Raw genomic sequence first — 18,494 nt, 5'->3', positions numbered from 1 at the left:
TATTATTATACAAAAAAAATACTCATAGTAGCATAAATCTTGAAATGGAGAAAGAAATCCGCAATTATGTAAATGTACATAAGTAATATTTAAGGATAAAATCTGTACAGAAAGCTGTCGGAAAAAAAAGGGAGTCGGAATTCCATTAACGTTTTGGTAAAAAAACCCACTGGGCTGAAGGTTGCCGCTCTGCTACCAAATGTAGCAAACCCAGGGAGATGCAAATGACGGCAGCGTTTCTTCTTTATTTGTTTTCAAACTATGAACAAAATCCTTAAACCCTTAACCCTACAAGCGGAAATAAACAAATGCTATATTACGATACAATTATCACGTAGGTTCAGGTGAAAAGATCCAAAGGTTTGTAAACGATTTGGACAATATTAATTTAACCAATACACAACAAACAATTAACTAAATGACGTACCAATTACGTTTACAGTATAGTGATACTGGATATATAAGGCAGTTTTGCTCAGAGAGCTCAAACCTTCATTAAGCGCTCGCTTTAAAACAGCGATGGAATGAGCCCACACGAATTTCGGGAAATTTCAGGTCCTTCATCTATTCACATTTTCTACAAATTGTCTCTTCCGCTGGTATATTAACCAGCGAATGGCTCATTCCTCCGGTTAAACAGGTCCGTGAAGGCAGTTCCGTTCGCCAAGATCTATTTGGTCGTTTTGTCCTCATTAGCTGTCCTGTTGAGGGTTGTCATTTGGAGCTTGCCAATGGTAAGAAGTCATTTGCCAGAGAACATACAGATTTGTCTTTAATTATAAGTACATATACATGACTGTGGATTTGTTTCTTCAAATTTTATTATGATAAATACTTAATACATATCTTTTTTTTCATAATGAGTACTTGATGTGTTGGTGAGAAGTGGTCATAACTCGAAAGTTCTGGAAGTGAAGCAGGGTGCAAGGGGCCTCGCTGATTAGACACGGGCGGGGAGCTCAGGGGAATATAGAAGGAAAAGTGAGTTGGCCGGCCGCATTGTTGTAGTGCAACTAGTACCATCATGCTCATGGGTCTTCTTTACAGGTTAATGAAGTGGCTAATAGTATGGGCTTTTTACTATACTGGGATTCATTTATCATTCAGTTATCAAAAGGTTAATGTCCAAGTGACCACTGTGTTAATTCTTTCTGCAGCCAGCCTTCATTTTGACCAACGCCCTATTGTTGGAAAACCATACGTCAAATCATTTCAGTCTGTTCTCTTTGGATAATGTCAGCATTTAAAAAATCCTCGTGCAAGCCTAGACCCCGCAAATACAGACAGCAATTATTTTTTGTGATATGACGATATTCTTTCTCATCTGAGAAAACCGAGTTCCCTTGGGACACTTTTACGGATATTTTCTCATGCAAATTTCCTCTCCTTCCAACAGATTTTTCTTTCTCCTTGCCACTGAATTATGAATCATGATGGAGGAAGCCCTCGGAACACGAGACATAATTCTTTTCTATCTCCTGCATTATTAGGTGGGGAGAGAGAGAGAGAGAGAGAGACGAGAGGAGAGAGAGAGAGAGAGAGAGAGAGAGGAATCCTTTTCTCTTTTCTGCATTTTTCTGGTGGGGGAAGAAGAGAGAAAAGAGAGAGAGAGAGAGAGAGATGAGAGAGAGAGAGAGGAGAGAGAGAGAGAGAGAGAGAGTGCCCTTACATTTCTTGGTTTCCTTTTCGTTCCTTCATATATTTAGCAAGTTATCATCTGAATATATATATTTATTTTGAAAGTTAGTTAATGTGCTCTGTCATTTACATGTAGTTTTATTACTCTTGCATAGCAGTGGCACTTTTATTTTCATTAAAGTTGTGACAATTAGTTACATGAACTTACACTACGATTATGAAAAGCAAAGTGATATGACACATTTGGTACAAAGGTATGATAATGAAAGACATCTTTCCTCAACTCGTGGAAAATTAATTAAGTTTACAGCTCTGCAGAGAAATGTCGAATATGTTAGATGTTAAATTCCATCAGCGTGAACGTTGTCATTACTTAACAATATTTGAAAATTACCGTAAATGTATTTATTTATCCATTGTTTACTTCAAAACAGATCATATGAAGCTCTAAAAATGGTCATAAAGATCAGTATCAGGAAAGATTCTTATAAGAAACGTATTTTCAAAACACTGCAATAATTGTACAAATACAGTAATAGGCGTCTTGTCTCGTAATATACGTAATCCCAATATTTATTTGGCTGAAAATGTGATAACTGGATAATAAAATAAAAGGATTATAAGTATTTATTGCTCAGAAACCATTTAGCATAGAGTAATGCAGTTTTTCTGTAGAATATTCTACATTTCCTCAAGTTTACATTCAGAGCAATTCATGCAATAAATTCCACATCTGCACCTCCAGCTGCCTTCACTATGTCGAGACGATATTTCCATCTCCCCCTCCATACGCGTTGTTTTGTGAGGAAAAGGAGGTGCACATGTGGAATGTATTGCATGAATTGCTCTGAATGTAAACTTGAGGAAATTTTATAACATTCTACAAAAAACTGCATTACGCTATGCTATATGGTTTTGAGCAATAAATACTTGTAATGGAAATGGGAATTTATGGATGTCTTTGATCATTCATTCAAACCATATACTGCAAGACAGCTCAGTTAATGCTTTACCTCCTATTTTTAAGAGTGAATTTACATCGGGCACCCATAATCATCTCAGAATTGTTCTTAAGTAACATATCTACGTGGATATTTTTCTAGTGGTTTCAGGCGTTTTCATATCAGTCACTGTTGACAGTCTTCTGGATATGCCGTCTTCTTTCTACTATATTTGCATTTCCATATTTCCCCCTTATTGGAATCTTATCCCGAGTCACTCATTATTTCCAAAGTCCCAATTCATCATCGGTCCTTTTTGGCTGCACCAATTCTGACTACGGGGCTTTTGTAATGCTGCCATTTTTTCCCCCGGTTTCGAATAAACTTCGACATTTGGTTCAATTGCTTCACTTTTACCTTAATATGGAAATATGTCAGAGTTCGCTTTTCCATTTTCGCGTTTTGATTTGGGTTGCAATTCTGACTAAAGAGCAATGCCATTGCCCCCGCCCCCAGGCGCTGTGTTAATGGCATGCAGGAAAAAATCGCATTTATTCTCGAGAAGGTCAAAATCAGCATTCTTTTATGCTTGACACTAAGACCAGCTGCGTTTGGCTTTAGAGTGCATTGCTCTTCAGTTTAATTCTAATGCATTCCCTACAGTTTGGTGATTTGCAATGCAACGCGGGAAAAATGGAATAATAATTCATTTATTGTATTTGCTGAGCTTATGAAAAAAACGAAAAAAATAAAATAAATATAGTGAGCTTCTAAGAGAGACGAATTATTCCATTATTTAGTTAAGAACACTTACTCTATTTCTGCAAGCATTCACCATCAAATGATAGATGGCGAAATACAACCGATTTTAATATGTAGAAAGAGAGCTCGGTATATCCACTGCAATCTAAATTCAAAATATATATTACCTTCCTGCTTATTCTTCTATGATTGATAATTCAAGAAACATTTCATAAACAGCTTACTTCGGCGAATCATTGGAGCCAAAAGCTACATCGACTGAAATGATTTCGATTGCTATTTTTTGTAGTTTTGGGAATAAAATTCCTCCAGCGAGATATGTTGCGTCATACTTAATTTGACTCCTTAGTCTTGTTGTTTTAATATGACTGGGCATTTACTACTGAAATTTGACTGCCATTATTCTTGTTTTATTTTTTTAATAATGACTCTGGTCATTTGAAATCGTAGAGTAATGACCTTGCCAAGCAGTAAAGAAATGATAAGGATGGTAGCACAATAATTAAAATAAAACACAAAATGTTGAGTAAATTATTTTTAAATAACAAAAGACACACAGAAAATATACTTTATTGACTAACTCTAAAACCTACCTGATTTTTTTAACGTTTTTATTCAGGAACCTTCAACTTATGTAAGAATTCGACAGATGACCAAGATTTTACTATTATTTTATACTGCAGTACGACCAGCAGAGTAAGTATCTACTGTCACGTGTATTGTATTGTTTGGTCCATTTCACCAAGAAACAGAAAGCTGTTCATTACACCACGTACCCATAGCACTATTTCCCGCCGATCGCGATAACAGTCACTGCGTTGCAATTCATGAATGAATCAAAAGGTATTTTGATATTGTTGCGCACCAAGTGTCATTTTTGGTAAAACAGATGTCTGCTTCTGCGGCCTCGTTCCCCGCTAGCCCTCTTCGGAATATTTACAGGTATTTATTCATGGTTTTTGACTATATTTTATGTCTGCTGTTTATATTTATATTTCCGTCTTTTGTTTGTGTCTTTATGCTCATCTCCAAGAGCCAGACGCTCCTGATTGGCTGTTGATAAGCCAATCACCAAGGCTGGAAACACTCAGCCTCTCTCGAGAATTCACATAGGCAGGATGTATGTTCCACCTCTCCTGAGGGATGCGTCTGTCAAAAGTATTCCTCATGAGAGGTTTCCAGCCATGTGACTGGCTTATCAACAGCCAATCAGGAGCATCGTAAGGAATTGGCCTAGGCATCAGATGCACGGGTGATGTGAATCTACTATAAACATGGTGCCCTTTTTCGGCGAAGACTTACTCTTACCGAATCTAGAGGGACGCGGTAGTAGTCTTCGGTTTTACTGTTATTTTGATATTTCAAATCCTACATTAGTATTTCTTTTGCATGAAGATTTTTTAGCCTTTAGGACTTTCAGACATTTAAAGAATTCATTACTAAGTCTTCTTTCCTTCGTAAAGGAGTGCATTCTAAAAAGAATTTTATTATATTGAAAGGGTATTTTCTTGTCCTCAATTAGCAATGAAATCCAGACTTGTTTTTCCTTTAAGATATTTTCCCATAAGATGACTATCATCAAACCTAACTGACAAGGTCTTCGAAAAGAATCCATATTCGGAAATCAAGACTCAACGCACGTAAAAAATATTACATGAATAAGTACAAAGAAAGTAAATTTTAGATGGATAAAAAATAGTATGATTTAACGAATGGGAAAATCCGAGAAACTTTAACAAACTTCGAGAAGATCTTCCAGGGTAAAAAACGGTTCAAGGAAAGCGGATAATAATTTCCCTAAAAAAATCAGAAGCGTGACGTTCAGTTAGTGCTTTAAAAAGGAAACTGTGCTCTGTCTAAGAAAGATAGTATTTTCTTGGACTGTTTCCTTTCGTTTGCCAACTGACGCCACCTCGAGAAGCGAGAGAAATTGCACATCGCAAAAGACTTAAAATGTTGTAGTTTTTATTCTGTTTCACTCCTTTATACGAAACGGTCGAGACTGTCGCACATTCCAGTGTAAAATATATGGTGAGCAGGAAATATCTATTTACTTTATATATACACACACACAACACACACACACACACACACACACACAAATATATATATATATATATATATATATATATATATATATACATATATATATATATATATATATATATATATATATATATTATAAATATATATTATATTATAAGGGAGCAAGCGCTTAGTGCTGACCTTGCTGCGGTATTCGCTTATGTATATGAACGTGTGTGTGCGTGTGCATATGTACGCATATGTATGTGTACATATATATATATATATATATATATATATATATATATATATATATATATATATATATATATATATATATATGTGTGTTGTGTGTGTGTGTGTGTGTGTGTGTGTGTGTGTGTGTGTGTGTGTGTTTGTGTGTAGATTATGTGTGTGTATGTGCATAGCATTTCATATTTCTTATTATGCCCAGTGATATTTTATGGTAATTTTATCATTATGTTCGGGGCTTTACAGGTCCCTACAAAAAAATTAATGTGTGAAAACCGAAGTCTTCCATTCGCTGTTGCGAACCTAATTACGATCTTGAAGATACAAGATACCTCGACTGCAACAAAAGTTAATTAATTATCTTTGAAAGTGACAAAAAAAATTTCTCTGGTTCTCAGAAACATTATGCTCATTTTTGGAGATTTAGCATAGGGTGTGCAAGGTGCATTCAACTCTGCTGTAATGACAAGATTATACAGAATTTTTTATAATTAATTTTCCTCTTCAAGAGCTGGTTGTTTTTGTATCTTTATTAGGAACACTTACTATTTCATTTCAAACCTTTCGTTTCGAGTTTACAGGAATCGGAGGGTTGAAAGATCACAGCGGATATATATATTAAAAAACCGACCTAAAGATAATTTTTTTACGAATTTTTTCAGATTTTCTATTGTCATGGAAAGTAGTTTCATACCAATCAAAGCGGCTTTGAATCAAAGAAGTTCCTCGCTGTATTTTCTTAATGTAGCAAACATGAAAAATAGTTTTTTAGTCCAATGCAAATAGAAAAAAAAAATGAATTATTCAATGCATACTTGAGCCCTGTAGATATCGAAGTTGCTTAACAAGAGGGAGACAAGACTTTGGTCCTTTCGTGAGTGAGAGAGAGAGAGAGACAGAGAGAGAAAGAGAGATTACTTTTCTGACCTTCAGTTTTTATCAGGAAGGAACGAGAGACAAAGACAAAAAGAAAAGGGTCAGGTTTGAGTATTTTACGCAGAGAAACAGTTTCTCGTGGTTTTAAGAACATGAAATAAACTTGCTTTCTTTACAGATATAAAGAAATTATAATAATCTATAATATAAAAGGCAATTTCTGTCTGTCTGCTTCTCTGTTTGTTCGTTGTGCACGCCCAGACTATGGAAGATAAGGCTACCAAATCTTTACTATAGAACCCCCTCCCCCCAAGGAAGGTTTTAGGTCAAAAAGTCAAAAAAAAAAACCCGAAATTCGAGGGCCATTTCTAAGGTGGCCTTAACCCCTCTTTTTTTTTTTTTATAAACACCCACATTTTTTTTTATTTACAACTTTCGTAAGATGACAGCAAACTCTTCGGATTTGCCATAACTTCTTTGGCTTGACAATCCCAAGTGATGAATTATTCTGAAAGTAATTGCATAATCCGCCCTGTAGGGGTTGTCATCACGGACGGCATGCCCCTTTTTATCCCGGGCAATGCCGGGTGCATCAGCTGGTATAGTAGAATAAAATAAAACGACGTCCTTTAGCAAAAACTGTCCTGAGGAAAAGTTTCCATGACTGCCGAAAGTTAAATAGCAAATTCTTTAAGGAAGAGAATGGAAAAACGTTATGTGTACGCGTTCCTTAAAAGAGAAAAAAACTGAAATAAATATTTACACACCGCTTAAGTCATCATCTATCCCCAGGACGGCCAGCAGGTTTACATTTGAATAACTTTCAGCTGATAACAATAATATTTTTTCTTTCCGCTGTCGTGCGGGTTTTTATAAAAGTTTTGCTCCGTTAATATTTTTTTTTACATTGATTCATCATTATCTACGGATAATATTATTCACGCTTTGCAGGCGTTATCGACTTTGAAAAAATCCGTATCTTCGACTAAGTCTTATTTGACGATGTTCCCCCACATATGCTGATTTACTCGCATAAACCCCAGAAGTAGTTTCGGTGGCTAAGCATTTAATAAATGGTTTCCATTTCTGGAGAATTGATCATCGTCGAGTTTTAACCGGGTGATTCTTGGCTTTCCTTCGCACCCTGTGCCTCTTCGTCCGTTTCTTATCGACGGAGATGAGTTCACGGATTTTTCTGAACCATAAATCGTTGCGGGGTGCCTGATTATGACGCGTTCTGAAGGTTAATCCTCCAGGTCCCAGTGGTTCGCAATCTTTTTTTCAATGATGGCACCCTAACTTATATGTAATCATTACCGTGGCAACCCTTCTTCACCATCCCACCATCGTATATATATAGTCTTCTCATATATAAATATGATACACACACACATATAATATATATATATATATATCAGTGTATATATATATATATACTATATATATATATATATATATATATATATATCAGTGTATATATATATATATATATATATATATATATATATATATATATATATATATATATATATATATATATGTATATATATATACACACACATATATTATCATTGCCTACTTTATACATTAACATTAAAAAGATTATACACTTCTGATATATCTATATCTATATCTATATATATATAGATATAGATATAGCAGAAGACTATATCTTTTTAATGCTAATGTATTAGAGTAGACACTGATAATAATTTTATGAAGGCTTCCGGAAACTTTTATTTTTCTTATTTTATTTATTTATTTATTAATTTTTTTTACAAATGTTCATTGTGATGATCTAACCAAGAGAAAGTTCCTTGCGGCACCCCTAGGCAATGTCTGTGCCACCACAGGGAGCCACGGCACCCAGTGGGAGAATCACTGCTCTAGGCTCATTGTTTTGTTTGTTTGGTTCAAATGACGCATAGACACGACATCGGTCTACTGTTTGGAAGAAAGTGAGCTTCTTGGAGCCACAGATAAGCAACGAGATTTTGGGAATCTCGAGGATGGGTGGCACGAGGGTCTCGGTGGGCCTATATAGTTGTCCACGAAAGCAGTATTCTTCGCGCCCATTCATATACATCTGCAATGATTGAATCTTTTGCCACGTTGACATGGTTTTGGAGTTCGATGTGGTGGCTTACTCCTCGAGAAAACAGAGCTGTCCAGTCTTACGCGTTTGAAGTTATTTTCGTAGCTCTTGTCCTACAGTGCTACTTACATCCATCACTATGACGCCGATGTTAATTACCTCAGCAGTCGGCAAATGGTTCCAAAATTTCAGGCAAGATTATACATAGTTTATAGATATATTCTTTGGGAACTGTCTAGAACGCCTTAAGACTATGGTAATTTGCCAGCGACAATTTTTTATACTTTTTTTTATATTTTATTTTTTGGTTGCTCGCTGGACGAGTCGGTTAATTGCTCGACTGCTCATCTCAGGACCCGGCTTCGATTCCCCGCTCTGTCAACGCAGAATTAGAAGACTTTATTTCTGGTGATAGAATTTCATTTCTCGATGTGGTTCGCATAATAAGCTGTAGGTCCCGTTGCTAAATAACTAGCTGGTTCCTAGCCATGTAAAATCATCTAATCCTTCGGGCCAGCCCTTGTAGAGCTGTTAATCAGCTCAGTAGTCAAGTAAAACTAAGATATACTTTTTTCTACCTCTTTTGAGAAAACTGGAGCGCTATTCATTGTCCTCACAGGAAGGATTCTTGCTCTACGGTTCTTCGTAGCTTCGCACTACTTTTTCTAGGGCTACTAAGAACGAGTCAATCTTACTCTGAGAAGTCAAGACATCAGGAAAAAGTTCGAGGAACAGTGTTCACAGTCAAGCTGTATTTACTGTTATTTCTACATAAATATTTCCAACTTCGGGTCCCGTTCCCTTTCTTGAACCCTGTCCTGATAAAGAGAATCTGCTCCGTCTTCTGGTCTTATATGAGGTCATTAAGCTTGGGCTAGAGTGGTTTGTATTGTACTCAATTAAAATGACCGTCAAATTGGGCATTCAAATTGAACATAAACCTGCATAGATACTTTTCATATTAGTCTCTCTTTTGTTATGATCTCGGTTATTAACAGCATATTATTAATAAATATTTTCCAGCTTGACGCCTTCCCGATTCCTGCTGAATATTTCATATTCCACTTCAGCTGATTTTCAAAACGCGTTTCGCCTGAAAAATAAAGCCACTTCTGATGTATTATGACTTTAACGATTCGACGATCAAATAAAATATGGAACGTCAATTCGAATGTGACAGAAGTTTGGACTCCAACAGACGTCCAATCTCAAGTCTTTGCATATTCTTTTTTAAAAGTCTGATTTCTGACTGCTGTCTAATTCTTTTGTGTGTGTTTTGGGAATACCAGAAAATAAAAATTATTTCAAGGGTGTCGTTGGGAAGTTTTCAATATAATTGCTCACAACGTTAAATATGTTTTTTGTAGAACAAGTTTCACTTCCTATAAAATGCTGATTAAGACAATAATATTCGACATTTTCTGATACGATAGAGCAAATATTACCTGATTCTGCGTCTCATAACCCCTTGGTCAGAGTGTTAAAAGACTTTATATTTTCCATTGGCGACAGTTAAAAATAGATCAGTAGACAGACAGACAGGTGCATCTTATTTTTGTAAATTGGTTGGGGAAATATAAAATACCAAACTTATCTTTTTGCGCAGTGTCATTTACGAGTGGGCCTATCAACTCGCATATCTTCGTGTTAATTCGTTATCAGTTTAGTTTACACTATGGAAAGAAGTGACGTTCTAAGCTGAATACTTTTTTTTACCACGTATATAGTAAAATAGTAATAATTTGTTCATAAAAACTTTTCAAAACATTGACTAATTATTTATAATTCCATTTTTTTCGTTTTAGAAGAGAGAAATGTTTCATTTGTATTTTTTTCCTAATTATGTAAATTGCAAGATATCAATGACTACAAAGAAATCATATATATATTCATTATTTTGTCAAATTATAAAAATGTGTTAAATATCAGAAACAGTGTAAGATAATAATTACGATAAAACCTACAATTTTGTACGATATTTTTACTGAAAACCCCATCATTTTGAGGAGCCAGTACGATAAATCCAACTCGAGAGTGTGGCAACACTGTGCAGGAGGAGCAGCTGCACAAACACATCAGTAACCCGCATACCTTTGATGTAACTACATCGTTCACTTCTGAGCCGGAGTTGTCAAGTACTCTTTATATCTAAGTCCGTTTTTTCTTGTTTATTCATCAAAATGCCAAGGAAGAAGCAGTCAAGAAAGCGTACATTAGCTAGAGAAAGGTTGAAAAAAAGACTTAGAAAGATAACAAGAAAGAACACCAAGATGAAGCATGAGCATTCATCACCTCTCAGGCCTAGCTGGCGACAGTGAGTGGGGTCGTGCCTCATGATACCCACCCCCTGGGGGGGTTTAATATCACTTTTTAAAGTGGGGGGACCAGATACCATAGAGGTATGCTGTTAAAATAAGAAAATCAAGCTTAAGTAAATTTTTATATTGATGCCTATGCGGTTTTCACTGAGAATTTCATTACGCAAACTTTAACACGCGATATCCCAAAACTATGTTTTTCAGTATATGGGTCACTTTAAAACCCTAAGGCTTTTTTATTTGTTGTTTTTCCTTATTTTTCCCAAAAAAAATTAAAAAACAAATTACCATTGAAATCCTTGATAAAAAATTCTTTACATCGAAAGAATTGAAAGAATTTACAAATTATTCCAATTTCTATTTTTTATGAATTTTTGAATTAAGTAATTAAATAAAAAAAATTATTTTTGTTATATCAATGAATTTTTTTATTTTATTTTTTTAAATCTTTCTCAATTCATTGGATAGAGCAACTCTTTGTGAGTATTAATTGCTTTAGTTATTAAATGAGTTAAAAACTAAGGAAGCCTTAGGGTTTTAAAGCAATGCATCTAAAAATCGGGAAAAAAATTAATATAAAAAAAACGAATGGATAGAAATTTATGAAACTTTTTGTAGTAACTTTCCATTAGGTGACTTATAAATGGGTAGCAAAACATAATTGCTCCAGGCAATATTTCGATACCCTCCCCCCCCCCCCCCCGCCCCCCCCCCCAGGCGGTCCGCTTAATCAACTTAGTGTTATTTTACTACTACTTTAATAATATATAAATATATAACAAACCAGACTACTTAATATTAAATAATAAATAATACATGGGATATTGCGTAATATGGGTGACTGACTGACCATAGTCATAATAATGAATTGGTAATATCTGGAAATTATGATATCCGTCATTCGTAATACTAGACACTTTAAGCAGGCAATTGGTTCTAGTAATTAACAGGAAAATATGTTAAATATATCCTTTTGCAGAAATATATAGTATGTTATATATTCAATCCTCCCTAATAGAAAATACATAAAAAATGCAATATATCATGTTTTGTATCTTTTCCATGAGTTTGAGATTTTCATTCAAAACAAAGACTACCTTGTTGACAGGTGCTAGGCAACTGCCAATAATACTGGAACTGTTCACTGACTTTCAACACTGTCAGAAGTACATATTTCTTTCGGATGTGTTCCAGTTGCACGAAATTTTTGACGAGTGTAGAAAAGTGTGATGATTGAATTTCTTCTATTATATAGCCTTATAATAATATATAAAAGTTATAATGTACAAAAAAATTCTTACAACCGTTTCTTCTTTGCAGCTGACTTCTTTAAAAAAAAGATTGGGATTTCGTTACTATTAAATATTTCGTGTTAAAGAAGGTCGTACTTTCAGACTCAAAGTGTGTTGAATTAGGTATCTTGTTAGAAAAAAAACTCATATTCAACGAGTTGGAAAAGTGTCGAGATTTGAAAACAATCTTGAAACAAAACTAGAAAGGAATATGTGGAACCAAACCCTAAAATAAAATTATCTAAAAAAAACACAGAAGTTTCTTCGGCGCGATCGAGTTTTATGTACAGCTATAATCAAGGTCACCGGAAGTAGATCTATTTTTTGGTGCATAAGCCACGGCCCCATAGGTGGCCTGTCCTATATCGTCGCCAGACGCACGATCATGGATAACGTTTAACCTTAAAATAAAATAAGAGCTACTGAGGCTAGAGGGCTGCAATTGTTTCGTATGTTTTGATGATTGGTTGGTGGTGGATGATCATCACACCAATTTGTAGCATCAACTCTAAGCCTTGGTATTTAATAAGATCTTTTGGCGGATAGAAAATTGCGGACCGGGCGATACAAATAGCCAACCCAACAACGTTTTTTCTCTTACAGAAAACTAAAATGGGGCTTTACTGGATAGGATAAACATAATTTTTTCACTTATCTATGTAGTTAAAGATTTAGAAAATCAGGTTAGACGTGGAAAATAAGAAAGAGGAGTGAAATTAGAAGCGTCAGTGGCATCTGTTTGGTGTTTCAAAATACCGAAGTAAAAAACAAAAACAAAAATCAAGAAAAGATACAATCGTTTGTTTCCAGAACTTTCAATTGTGTGTGGCAAGTTGGAACGATGAGCGTGACGTAAAATGCTGTACCTACCTCTCTCTTACACACTAATAACTGAAAGCTACCTCAGTGATTTCTATATCCTAAATCGTCATCCATTAAAAAACAGACTGAAATTTCTTACAGAAATGTCAAGGCTTTTGGAACAAAAAAGTGGGTTCAGAAAATATTCAAAATTTTTGAACAATGTATAATCTCGTGGAATTTATGAATTGACGTTTTTATTTCAAAATATATTGTAGCAAGGACAAATGGAAATATATTAATTTTTTTTTTTTTTTTTTTTTTTTGTAGTCATGTAAAACTTTAGTAGAACAACTCGAAAGGAGGTATGAGCTTTTGTAGAAGTTTCCAGAGGGCGAAGGATTTTTAGTCTTCAGGCGAAGTACGACTGTGGCAGTGACGAAGTTTTACACACACACACACACGCACACACACACACACACATACATATATATATATATATATATATATATATATATAATATATATATATATATATATATATATATATATATATATATATATATATATATATTTATATATATATAAAAGGTTACTTCACAGTTTTAGTTAGGAAGGTTAGTTCAGTGATTATGTGGATATATCCGAGTTTGTTTTTGGCACGTTATAGTTTTTTTTTTTTTTTTAGTGGTGTTAATTAGAAAACGTCAGTTAGTATTTCTTAGAATTTTGAGGTCATTATTTGACAGATGTATGTCTAGGGTTAATTCTTCTTTAATTGGCCGATGAGATGACTGACATACTGAAACACAGTCAACAGTCGTGTGTTGCCGACACGCGAATCTACGAGTCTACGATTATTTACGACGCGTTTTGGACATATGGGCATGGTACGGGAAACGTTTTCCTACAGCTGTGTTTTTTTCACGAGTCTGTGCAGCTGCAGGCCACACACACACGCACAGCGCACGGGAGCATCGAAAATTTAGATGAGAAAAATAATGTCGCTTCAGTCAACTGTTTTTATAGCTGCCAAAGACGTGCAGTTGTTTTTTACTAAAAAAAACTTGATAAAATACGGGTGCAGAATTGAAAAATTTATATGTACCTATTTGGGGTTGCAGCAATATTTAAAATCAAGGGCGATTACATGAATAGTCTCTCTCTCTCTCTCTCTCTCTCTCTCTCTCTCTCTCTCTCAATGTAATTCAAGGACGATCACTGAACGCAGAGAAATTCTTATTCATTGTTATTTCCCCTCTTTTAATGATATTCTCTCTCTCTCTCTCTCTCTCTCTTCTCTCTCTCCTCTCTCTCTCTCTCTCTCTCTCTCTTAAGTAGTGAAGGGACGATCATTGAACGTAAAGAAGTTCGTATTCATTATTGTTTTTACTCTCTTTTAATGATTCTCTCTCTCTCTCTCTCTCTCTCTCTCTCTCTCTCTCTCTCAATGTAAGTCAAGTAACGAAGACGGTGATGGGATTATCGTTATTACTTAGCTCTCAAATCAGAAATTATCTCCTCTCTCTTCTCTCTCTCATTTTTCGATAGCAAGAAAATTATAAAATTGCAGTGCATTAATGTCGTTAAATGTCCCTCTCTCTCTCTCTCTCTCTCTCTCTCTCACCTCCGGGTCCTCTTCTCATCTCTCTCTCTCTCTCTCTCTCCTCCCTCTTTTCGGTGACTTTCATTTAACGGAACAGGGATCTTGATTGGTTTGTTTTTTTAGTCAATTACTTTGCACAGTATACGAATAATAAAGTATCTTTCTTTTCATTATGTTTACTGCAAAGACGCAACTTGTATGTCAGTGCGTTTATGGCTACTTATAAATGCTCTTATGATCCTGTGCCTTCTAAAAAAAGAGTATAAAGTAGGAACTTGTCAGTTTTCCTTTTTTATTATGTCCATTGGGCAGGATCGAAATTCCGAAGCACATTACGGCAGTACTTCTTCAACATTATTTTGTGCACTGGCAGTCCCGATGGATTTAAGTTACTCAAAAAATCTTTGGGGGCGGATATGATGATAAATTTTCATCTCTATTGTGTCCGAGCTGAAATATTTGCGACTTTCTCCGGGAAGTTGTACAGAAAATGTATGAAAATCGTAAAGTAACTAAGTCTACAGAATAACCAGCCTCGTTTTCACAGCCAGAAACAGCTCCATTTCAGGGAATCCCTACTCACCCCCATCCCCTACAAAGGAGGGGGTTAGGTTGGATAAAACCCCATTACAAACCATCTTAGGGGTCCCCACCATAGCCCTGCCAAGTTCCATGCCCATCTGACCAGCCATTTGGCCGTGATTGAATGACAGACAGACAGACAGACATACACATATAATTAATATGATGAAAATAACATGAAGAACATAGCCGCCAATGTGTTGTTCTTATAATGTTTTATAACTGTGGCTGAATGAGAACATTCAGAGGTGGTGGCGGAGCAGTATTGAGAATATAATTAAAACACCGTTATGAATATGATTCGTTATCTTTGAATTGTCTTTTTTTATTGATAATCGGATGTGATGAGTATGACATTCTTTGAAACGTAGATGTCATCATTTTGACTCTCCATGGAAACAGAGGTCTAAAGGACAAGACTCAGCATTTGGCTTCGAAAATGTTGACGCAAACCTCCTTGTGTGGCGCGATGTCGAAGGTCGCTGCCTAAGCAGAACAGACCACGTCCTATGCCCGTGTAAAGGTGGAAGCAGATATGCTTTTTGAATCTGGTTTTGAGCAGATTTATGGGCGTGATAATGATCTGTATATGACATCATGAGCTTATGACGAATTAGTGACAACACGTATGTGGGAGCATCTTGTGAGTGAATTTGGGCTTGCGTAAGTAGGAGCGATTCCCCTACATAATGGGAGAGTAAGATAACTAAGATGGAGAGCTATATGAAGTTGGCAAAGGGCTAGGATGACGTCCTGTAAGTATAATTTTAATTAGAGTGAATTTGTTGAATGGGTAAGCATACTTACTTTTAAGCCCAAGTGTGGCTTTGTCTTTGTATTTTTAAGCTTTGTTTCAGAAATGATCTTTTTCATATGAATTTTTGATTGATCTAATTTTAGTTTATTTGCAATTTATTTATATGTGATCCTTATGTTTCCAGATGTTTCTGGATTATGGATTTGGTGGGGAACTTATTTGATAATGGGAACTTAACTGATAGTTCCATGGTTATGGTGTTACTTATAAGATTGTGCTATGACTTTCCTAGTTTTATAACTCACTAATGTTAGTTGTTGTAGAGAAAGGGGTGGACGGGTTTAGTTCGATCCCCAGGGTTATTTGGTTATTTGGATTTGAACTTAACTTTTCAGTTAATCAGTCTGTTAAGAACCAGTTAATCCTTTTGTTCTTAAATAAATGTATTTTTGTAGTTCACGAGTCTGATTTTGTTACCTTAGGTAATCGTGTGAGATTGGTTGAGAGAGAGCGAGAGTGAGCGAGCAGGAGAAAGGAAAGGAGAGAGGACGAAATGTCCACCTCAGTGACACACCCTTGCTGCTACAAGGTCATTGCTACCAACAGTTATTGTTTTTCCCTTTTAAGATTTTACCGAGGAGTGCCCAGGTTATTGTATTGAAAAAAACTTCAAATTTTTTAGTAACAGCGGCACTATTGCGGGGAAGGTCCTCGCACTAATTGCCCATTGGGTAGTTACAAACCCAAGTGCAAAGATTTTCACACCTGTTGGAGAAATGTACAGCCAGACCCAGTCCATCACTCATGCTGAACCAACTGGCCGAAAAAGGAGTGAAATAACGAACATTGTGATTTTATATTAATCTGAAATTCTTTCAGATGTATGTATTTTTGTTCGAGGATTCCATTGTACCTGAGGTGAAGTTAACACCTGTGAACCTTATTCATACATCAAGATTAATTGTCATTACGAAATTGCCATCGATGTCGTCAAGGTCTTGTAAGGTTCACCAAATCATCATGAAGCCCTAATTCTCCAAACGGATGCCGTCCCGGGACGTAGCCACCCATGAAATTTTTCTTCGGAAATTTCGTCAGACCAGTCGACATATTTAAGGGTAAGCGTACGGGACTTGTCCTTGCTCTAGTGTCCAAAGGAAGTAAACACTAACTTGTATTATATAATATGCACTGTACGAGATATATGAACCTGTTACTATTTAGGTTATACAGTTTTTCACATAGCTTGATTATTGATTGGATAAGTGAATTTTTACTTCTGGCCTGCATTTAATTGATATTTAATTGATATTTAGATTTTTTGGCGGGTGTAGGTCAGAAATTAGTTTGAGATTTTTAGATATTCACGTCCCTGATTTTACCTTTTAGCGAGGAACTTGTGCAGTGGCGAGGTCAAGTCCTCTCACAGCGGCGTTGTGAGGACCTCTTTATAACATCATCTGGAGCTATGTTTAAATGGAGAGCCGCATGCATAGCTCCTCCTCTGCACATTAGAATGCACTCAGTCACTTCGGAACCTTCTTGTGTTAATGTGGATTAAAGCTACTGAAATTCTATAAATGGCCTAATTGTAAAATAACTTTACCTAGTATTTTCTGACTTAGGTTTTAATCTCCTTGTGTATTTTTTGGGTTAGGGGTTTTCACACTCGCGTATAAATGTAACTTTATATAAAAATAAATTAATGAAATGTTATATAAATTTTGTGATAAGTTATTTAACAAGGTATTCCCTTTCCTGATTGTGTTCGGAAATTTTATGATAATAATTAAGGCATTTCCTAACCATCCCTATACCCTTGAGTTCCTTGAGTGTGGGACATTAGATTATTACCGCTCGATTTTTCCGCTACTGTAGTGATTAACCCTCATAAAAAGTACTTCAGAGAAACGCTGAGGTTTAAACAGTATTAAGAATAAGAGTAACGTAAATATTAAAACAACGGAAAACAGGCAATAGTTAATTTTTATTAGTTAATTGGTATTAAGGCAATAGTAAATTGTTATTAAGGATACTAATTGGTATTAGTACCTCTTATAAGATTAATTCCTTTAAATCCCACTTCATTAAAGTGAAAGTAATCGTGCATAATTCATGCTGCAAACATCCAAGTAAAATATCTGCTTAAGTTATTTGTGCATGATGGATGATGCTCTCATAATGGAAACCAATTCTCAACCAAAGATAAGCCACAGAATAGCGAGGAGTTCCCCGAAGGGCCGAAGCTAAGGAGATCACGCAAATCCCTTGATAACTCACTGGTAGTATGTGACTGCGCATCAGAGAATCAATAAGCTCACAGTACCTTTGCACAGCTTTTCTTTATATCAGGAAGACCGGATAAGATATTGAAGGTAGAGGGATAATAATCTAAGGGTATCAGCTTTGGTTTCCTTCAGGATCAGGTGGCTTTGCAAACAAATATCATTATTATTTATCTATTTATTTTGTCTATCACAGTCATCCTATTCGTCCGGGTGGTTTTAAAGTGTGGGGTTCCGTGATGCATTCTGCCTCCTTAGGAATCGA

This window comes from Macrobrachium nipponense, chromosome 5 (genome assembly GCF_015104395.2).
Source record: "Macrobrachium nipponense isolate FS-2020 chromosome 5, ASM1510439v2, whole genome shotgun sequence".
In the NCBI taxonomy this organism is placed as follows: Eukaryota; Metazoa; Arthropoda; class Malacostraca; order Decapoda; family Palaemonidae; genus Macrobrachium; species Macrobrachium nipponense.
The sequence above is the reverse complement of the archived record's forward strand: the minus strand, read 5'-3'. Positions refer to the sequence as shown.